General features: G+C 42.0%; 2 long non-coding RNA genes across 2 annotated transcripts; both read right to left on the bottom strand.

The window, feature by feature from the left end:
- Nucleotides 1–1,120: 1,120 nt before the first annotated feature.
- Nucleotides 1,121–2,582, bottom strand: LOC139564539 (uncharacterized). Its single transcript, XR_011672767.1, has 3 exons — nt 2,363–2,582; nt 1,826–1,938; nt 1,121–1,662 (listed from the first exon to the last, which is right to left on the bottom strand). It is a non-coding gene; the product is annotated as an uncharacterized lncRNA (long non-coding RNA).
- A 187-nt stretch (nt 2,583–2,769) lies between these two features.
- On the bottom strand, nt 2,770–3,634 carry LOC139564540 (uncharacterized). Its single transcript, XR_011672768.1, has 3 exons — nt 3,439–3,634; nt 3,115–3,223; nt 2,770–2,829 (listed from the first exon to the last, which is right to left on the bottom strand). It is a non-coding gene; the product is annotated as an uncharacterized lncRNA (long non-coding RNA).
- Nucleotides 3,635–9,007: the final 5,373 nt, after the last annotated feature.

The raw sequence follows: 9,007 nt of genomic DNA, 5'->3' as shown, positions 1-9,007 counted from the left end.
CTCTCCCCTCTCTGGCCCCAAGTTACTAAGCCCTATCACAGAAGGGGAAAATGCACTGCCAATCCTATAGTCCAAAGGGCCCCATTCTAATGACAAGTATCTCACAAGCATATGATGAAAATAACATCTTATCTATGTTACTTAGCTAAATCTGATTCTGCCACGACAATAGCTATAGATAGTAGCCTACACTGCAAAATGAAACAATCCATAGTAAACTAGTGCTTTGAGGGTGGACTGACTTATTTGGCATTAATAGACTGGTTTAACACCCAACAACTTTCTATCCAAGCTGGGAGAGAGCACGAGGACTGCTCATGTCATGCAGGTTCAGGTAGGCTGTACAAGACAGTTGTTTTTTTATAAATCGGTTGCAGATTAGTATTCTGTTGTATCAAAAATACATTTTACAATCTGCAATGTTTAAATTTCCAACTTTAATTACTGAACCAGTGATTATATTATTGCCACCAGACAGCATTTTTAATGATGGCAGACTTGCGGCACTGTGTACAGCTTCGTGAAATGTTAAGCTTAACATGAGAAAATGACGACCAAATAGGCCTACCAATAAACATGTATCCGTTTGCTAAAGCAAAGCTATAGGCTACATGCCCTGTCACCACAGAAAGCCTATCATCGTTCTGATAGGCAGCCGCATAGATATGTCCTAATTTCAGCACCATGGAGAGTGGTTGGTAGTCTAAACTTTGTGAGTGACTCTCTGGCTGACACATTCTGTGTTTATTTTAGGGTCCAGAGAAACTGCGTTACGCCAGTGTATAGGACAGACACTTCAAAACCTTAATCCTTACAATTTATTTTTGGAATGTCTGTTTTGCCATATACAAATGTGTTAATTAATTTGTTTCTATGGGTTATAGCAGTAAAGGCCAAATTCAGTGTTTCATCAAATATATGCATATATATAAAAAATTATATACCTACAGGGGTCCTCAAATTCAAATGGCGAACAATTCCATATCTTAACTTAGTAGATACTGCGACCTATGGGCTTAGACCTAAAGACACTTTATGTTGGCGTTTTCGTTATTTTGGCAGTTACCTGTATATACCTCCAAGAAAACCTATGAGCAACCAATGGTGTATGTTTGTATGGGAATGACTGCCACCTGATGGCAATGTTAAGGAAAACAGTTTTGAAACTGTTGAGCTAAGACAGTTTATTTATTTTTTAAATTGGGGTGGGGGGGTTAATATACAGTAAGAAAATATCAAAATACAAAAAAGAAATCATATACAACAACCAATTCAGTAATTAACTTGATATAGTCCCCTTTAACTGTCCTTTCAGTTTTGTAAAAATGACAAATACAAAAACCATGACTCAAACTGCATGAAGACATACTTAATTTACTGTGAGTTGACACTGTATGTTAACTATATGTACTACATACTGTACGTATGAAACAAAAAATGTGTGGGGGGGGGGGGGGGGGGGGTGTATGATGCTGATGTTCCATCTATGTAGAATACATTTGATTCTATGTATTTCATGTGGAAGCAGCACCACTCTAAATCATCCATGACAAAATGTACCCTCGTGGACAATAAAGTATATCAGATCAGTGCTGTTTAAGCTGCAGGGTTAGTGGTGACCTCCTCGAGCAGAGGCTTATACTGCTCCAGGTCCTGGATGTTCTGCAACATATCAAAGCAAAGTTACACATTACTTGGGAGGACACAACAAACACTACCTTGGTTGTGTGTGTGTGTGTGTGTTTGTGTGTGTCTACAAATCCGTATTCTACTTCCATTTGTATGGCCGTTGTATTCGCTCTGTTCAAGGGTTCTCTGTTCATACCTCTTTTCCCTCCTTTCCATTCTTGTACAAAGCCTTGAGACCCAACACAGCAGAGCTGATGGTGACACAAAGCTGAAGGACTGCAAGCACGATGAGCATGATGTCCAAGGTATCTAATGGTAGAACAAACACATGGAGGAGGATTTGAACATATTGACTGGATTGTTTAGCAAGATAGCGGTGTTGGTGAACACTGGAAAATACAGAAACAGACTGGCATACCAGCTATTAGAATGTGCTTTAAACATGGAACCCACCATCTCTGTTTAAGAACACACATGTTCATTACTAAATTAAGCAGTTTGATCCATCTAATCAAATGTTAATATATTTGACTTAGAACAGACAAGGGACACCTTCCTTCCAGTTTACAATTGGCTCATTCATCCCCCTCCTCTCCCCTGTAACTGTTCCCCAGGTCGTTGCTGCAAATGAGAACGTGTTCTCAGTCAACTTACCTGGTAAAATAACGGTAAAATAAAAAATAAAAATAAACATGATGGATATCATTAAAAAACTTCATTCAAAAGCACTCACCTGTGCAATCTGCTTGGCATCTTTGCATTTCGCCAAGAGTCTATCCCTCTGCGGATGACTTGGTGGTTGTCTCACCTGGCCGCCATAGTAGTCATCTCGCCAGATGTAGTCATCATCATTGCAACTCCACCAGAAATGGCCGTTTGCCAGGTCTACAGAATACAGCACAATTCCAGAAATGGCCAGAGAAGCACCTGACACATTCATCAACATATTGATGCCCACCTAAAACACAATCAGAGAATATAAAACCAGTTTGACTCAATTGAGTAAACCACGGAGTACTAGTTGTCTCAAATATTCAGTTGATGATTATAATTCAACTGGATCAGATTGAATGATTGTTCAATGGATGAAGGGAATGAGGCTTAGGAATGACAGGAAAGAGTTAAGGTCAATGAACAACTCACCAAGCAGGGACTGGGGAACTTCTCAGCCAATATACACATGATGCCAACTGCTATAAACTAAGAAGGCACAGAAATATCAAAATCAAATACGCACAACCTACACATTATTTGTCCTGATAAAATAACAAAAAATTCACAAGAAAATACACAGACATTTGACTTCAACCCTTAATTTTATTTAAAAAAATACTACTTAAGTAGGCAGGCCGAAATTAAAAAATAAATAAAGTTACTTATATGTTTCCTGGTTTGTTTACTGTGGTTATAACTCCAAGTGAAATCATGTGCTTTCATACTAAACATGATAACATGGTAAATGATAACAAAATAAAGTAAGCTTACCACACCACCAAGCCAATAAGGAACCCTATACCCTGCCAGTGTAATAATCAGTGCTAACAAGGATTGCTCCCAAGCCAATGTTGAGTACTCCCACCATGATCTGTATAGTCTGTGAAAGAAGAAAATAATCATTTTAGATAACTCCCTCTCCCTTCTGATGACAATTGTGACCCAGTGGTGATAGACATGTATGTTGTGGTGTGTGTGTGTGTGTGTGTGTGTGTGTGTGTGTGTGTGTGTGTGTGTGTGTGTGTGTGTGTGTGTGTGTGTGTGTGTGTGTGTGTGTGTGTGTGTGTGTGTGTGTGTGTATTTTAGTTCACCCACCCCCAGAGCTGACTGGGAACTGGCTTGGAACCTCCTCTGTCCCTGGGACACAGAGCTTCCTGGGCTGTAGCACAGGGTCCCAAGTATTTGACACAGCAGGGGCCAACTGCTTCCTTCTTTAGAGTTCACGGTAAATACAGTCACCCCTTTGCCTTTGGTCACAGTCACTGACATGCTGGCCACTCTTGGTTACACAGCTCTAAAACAAAAGGAAGGCAGAACAATAATCTTAATATTAAAATAAGTGTGTATGCATTATAAGTAATCATGTTAAAAGGTGCACATTCATTCCAATAACATCTGATAATGTCTGTGTTGCATCTGAAGGACACACGTTTTTTTAAAGGACTAACTATTCATTTTGTTAGAGAATTTCTGGCATTGTACAGCTCTGAATCTGCTATAAATAAGGGCTCTCTTACTGACACTGCTACTGTGTTTATTGGGTCATAGTGGCAAACAGGTTCCATCCCATGTAGACAACATTAAAGTTAATCTACCCATTATTTTGTTGCTTTGCTTTCCTTCATTGCGGTAATCTCTTGCCTCATTGAAAGATGATATGGCATGTCATAAAGTGTGGTGATGAGTGGGTGTAGAGCCTCTGCTATGCCTGAGCAGGAAGTGCACATCATAAAACCCCCTCTTCTGGGAAATGACTTGAAACAGCAATTGTATGACCATGTTGCTCAATTAACTTATGAATTCAATCAATTCAGTACAGCTCAAATTTCTGCAGCACTTTACGGTAAAGAATTTAGGCTACCGATTGTTTACTTAGATATGTGGGGGAAACTCACATCATCCACATACAATGTATAGCACCCAACTGGGCAGCCATTTTGCATTAGAAAGTGCTCCACCCACTTTGTACCAAGCACGCTACAGGTATTTACAAATAGTGTTTAATTATTTTTAGTTAGCAGCAGAAAGTACCCATACCATATAATCTCCCAGTAAACCAGCTTAAACAGTACTGTAAAATAAACTACTATCCAGGAGTTACACATGCGTCTGTCAGTGGTGGAGTTGGTTTTGCATGTCCCGGTGCCCCAGGTGGGTGGAGATTTCACTTAAGGACCAATGGAATGGTCTAAAATGAGCATATCCATCCCGCTGACTCACGAGAGAATGTAAACCATGACAAATGTTTGCATAGATTTTATAACTGTTGAACTTCAATTTGCAGTATGAACTGTTCAATATAATCAATTTATTTACTATTTTGTAATTACATTTGATTACATCATTTATTTTTGAGACCATGAAACAACTACAAACCCATTTCAAATTCACTCAAAACATATCATTCAACAACAAATGCATATTTTAGAGAAAGTGAGCTCATCCGTTCCTGGCAATTGAGATGGACACCTCTATAGGTCATATGTGATCAGTGGCAGACCAGTCTGCTTGATGCACAGTTTGGTTTCATTACAGGGAAGTAGCTGATAGGGAGGGCTCAACCAGTCTCAGCTAGTTCCCAATAGTACCTCCTCAGTTTAGAGGAACTGAGAGGTTAACCCTTCCCTCAATTAATAATAAACATACAATGAATTCCTGTCATTTCCTGACAAACTGAAGAACCCTTGCTGTCTGTTTCCAAGAGAGTAATGCCCAGCTTAAAGCTGGATTTCTGTACAAATATCCTCTTTCCACTTGTCTCAGCCATAGTTGGCAGGTCAGACTTCACCCATATATCTTTATAATTTTTCCAACCAGCTCCTCAACATTCCCCCCTTAAGGCCCTTCTACTAGCCTGCTAGCCCTGGCCCGTTAGCTGTCTGGATTGCCGTGTCTCCAGCTCGCCTAACCTCCCACTGGTCCCTATGATCACTCGGCTACGAAAGCCTCTCCCTAATGTCAATATGTCTTGTTCACTGCTGTTTTGGTTAGTGATTATTGTCTTATTTCAATGTAGAGACTCCAGCCTTGCTCAATATGCCTTAGCTAGCCCTTTTGTTTCACCTCCCACACATGCGGTGACCTCACCTGGTCTAAATGATGTCTCGAGAGACAAAACCTCTCATCGTCACGCAATGCCTAGGTTTACGTCCACTGTATTCACATCCTACCATACCCTTGTCTGCACATTATGCCTTGAATCTATTCTTCCACACCCAGAAACCTGTTCATTTTACTCTCTGTTCTGAACGCACTAGACGACCAGTGCTTATAGCCTTTAGCCATACCCTTATCCTACTCCTACTCTGTTGACGTAGAGGTTAATCCAGGCCCTGCAGCGCCTAGCTCCACTCCCATTCCCCAGACACTCTCATTTGTTGATTTCTGTAACCGTAAAAGCCTTGGTTTCATGCATGTTAACATTAGAAGCCTCCTCCCCAAGTTTGTTTTACTCACTGCTTTAGCACTCTGCCAACCCGGATGTTCTAGCCGTGTCTGAATCCTGGTTTAGGAAGACCACCAAAAATCCTGAATTTTTCATCCCTAACTATAACATTTTACGACAAGATAGAACTGCCAAAGGGGGTGGAGTTGCAATCTACTGCAGAGATAGCCTGCAAAGTTCTGTCATACTATCCAGGTCTGTGCCAAAACAATTTGAGCTTCTACTTCTAAAAATCCATCTTTCCAGAAACAAGTCTCTCATCGTTGCCGCTTATTATTGACCACCTTCTGCCCCCAGCTGTGCCCTGGACACCATATGTGAATTGATTGCCCCCCATCTATCTTCAGATTTCGTACTGTTAGGTGACCTAAACTGGGACATGCTTAACACCCCGGCCGTCCTACAATCTAAACTAGATGCCCTCAATCTCACACAAATTATCAATGAACCTACCAGGTACAACTCCAAATCTGTAAACACAGGCACCGTCATAGATATCATCCTGACCAACCTCCCCTCTAAATACACCTCTGCTGTCTTCAATCAGGATCTCAGCGATCACTGCCTCATTGCCTGCGTCCGTAATGGGTCTGCGGACAAACGACCACCCCTCATCACTGTCAAACGCTCCCTAATCGACCTGGCCGGGGTATCCTGGAAGGATATTGACCTCATTCCGTCAGTAGAGGATGCCTGGTTATTCTTTAAAAGTGCATTCCTCATCATCTTAAATAAGCATGCCCCATTCAAAAAAATGTAGAACCAGGAACAGATATAGCCCTTGGTTCACTCCAGACCTGACTGCCCTTGACCAGCACAAAAACATCTTGATGCAAATGCAGTACGCCACGAATAACCCCCGCGATATGCAACTTTTCAGAGAAGTTAGGAACCAATATACACAGGCAGTTAGGAAAGCAAAGGCTAGCTTTTTCAAACAAAAATTTTCATCCTGTAGCACAAACTCCAAAAAGTTCTGGGACACTAAAGTCCATGGAGAATAAGAGCACCTCCTTCCAGCTGCCCACTACACTGAGGCTAGGAAACACTATCACCACCGACAAATCCACAATAATTGAGAATTTCAATAAGCATTTTTTCTACGGCTGGCCATGCTTTTGTAACAGGGTTATATTGGTGATTCCCCTTGCCACTTTATTGTTAAGCCAATGGGTCTTTGGTTTTAGTTTTGTCTTGCCTTCACCTACTCAACATGGCATCTTATTGGCTGGTTTGCGTAGCTTGCTTACGAGGGAGGATGTTTCAGTTAGAATCGTCCCAGTGAACAAGCACCAAACCAGCGGTAAGTTGTTGGTTGCAAAGCACTGTACATCAAAAGTGATTTTTATACTCCCAAGTGATGATTTAAGTGTACAATTTATATAAATGTGTTTGTAAATGTTATTCGAACATCACACATAAGATGCAGTGTTTTTTGGAGAATATTGGTTGTGCATTTTGGTTGTAAAGAATTCCCGCCAGTACTAGCTAGCAACTTACTGTGTCTGGTGGGGGGGGGTTCATATATTTTGTACAGTGCTTTGCAACCAACAACTTACCGCTGGTTTGGTGCTTGTTCACTGGGACGATTCTAACTGAAACATCCTCCCTCGTAAGCAAGCTACGCAAACCAGCCAATAAGATGCCATGTTGAGTAGGTGAAGGCAAGACAAAACTAAAACCAAAGACCCATTGGCTTAACAATAAAGTGGCAAGGGGAATCACCAATATAACCCTGTTACACTTTCCACCTGGCTACTCCTACCCCGGTCAACAGCCCTGCACCCCCCACAGCAACTTGCCCAAACCTCCCCCATTTCTCCTTCACCCAAATCCAGATAGCTGATGTTCTGAAAGAGTTGCAAAATCTGGACCCCTACAAATCAGCTGGGCTAGACAACCTGGACCCTCTCTTTCTAAAATCATCTGCCGTAATTGTTGCAACCCCCATTACTAGCCTGTTCAACCTCTCTTTCGTATCGTCTGAGATCCCCAAAGATTGGAAAGCTGCCGCGGTCATCCCCACTCTAGACCAAAACTGTTACAGACCTATATCTAATCTACACAGATCACCGACCATTTCGAATCCCACCGTACCTTCTCCGCTATGCAATCTGGTTTTCGAGCTGGTCATGGGTGCACCTCAGCCACGCTCAAGGTCCTAAACGATATCATAACCGTCATCGATAAAAGACAATACTGTGCAGCCGTATCCATTGACCTGACCAAGGCTTTCGACTCTGTCAATCACCACATTCTTATCGGCAGACTCAACAGCCTTGGTTTCTCAAACGACTGCCTCGCCTGGTTCACCAACTACTTCTCAGACAGAGTTCAGTGTGTCAAATCGGAAGGCCTGTTGTCCAGACCTCTGGCAGTCTCTTTGGGGGTGCCACAGGGTTCAATTCTCGGGCCAACTATTTTCTCTGTATACATCAATGATGTCGCTCTTGCTGCTTGGTGATTCGCTGATCCACCTCTACGCAGACGACACCATTCTGTATACTTCTGGCCCTTCTTTGGACACTGTGTTAACTAACCTCCAGACGAGCTTCAATGCCATACAACTCTCCTTCCGTGGTCTCCAACTGCTCTTAAATGCAAGTAAAACTAAATGCATGCTCTTCAACCGATCGCTGCCTGCACCTGCCCGCCCGTCCAGCATCACTACTCTAGACGGTTCTGACTTAGAATTTCTGGACAATGACAAATACCTAGATGTCTGGTTAGACTAAACTCTCCTTCCAGACTCACATTAAGCATCTCCAATCCAAAATCAAATCTACAATCCGATACTTCTGTACCGGTTTCCTCCAGCATCTTCACAAGGTCCCTTGCGGTTGTTCTGGGATTGATTTGCACTTTTCGCACCAAAGTACGTTCCACTCTAGGAGACAGAACGCGTCTCCTTCCTCAGCGGTATGATGGCTGTGTGGTCCCATGGTGTACAGATGAACGTGGTACCTTCAGACGTTTGGAAATTGCTCCCAAGGATGAACCAGACTTGTGGAGGTCTATAATTTTTTTCTGAGGTCTTGGCTGATTTCTTTTGATTTTCCCATGATGTCAAGCAAGGAGGCACTGAGTTTGAAGGTAGGCCTTGAAATACATCCACAGGTACACCTCCAATTGACTAAAATTATGTCAATTAGCCTATCAGAAGCTTCTAAAGCCATGACATCATTTTCAGGAATTTTCCAAGCTGTTTAAAGTCACAGT

The sequence above is a fragment of the Salvelinus alpinus genome, chromosome 35 (genome assembly GCF_045679555.1).
Source record: "Salvelinus alpinus chromosome 35, SLU_Salpinus.1, whole genome shotgun sequence".
NCBI classification, from domain to species: Eukaryota; Metazoa; Chordata; class Actinopteri; order Salmoniformes; family Salmonidae; genus Salvelinus; species Salvelinus alpinus.
This window is presented reverse-complemented; position numbering and strand designations above follow the sequence as displayed.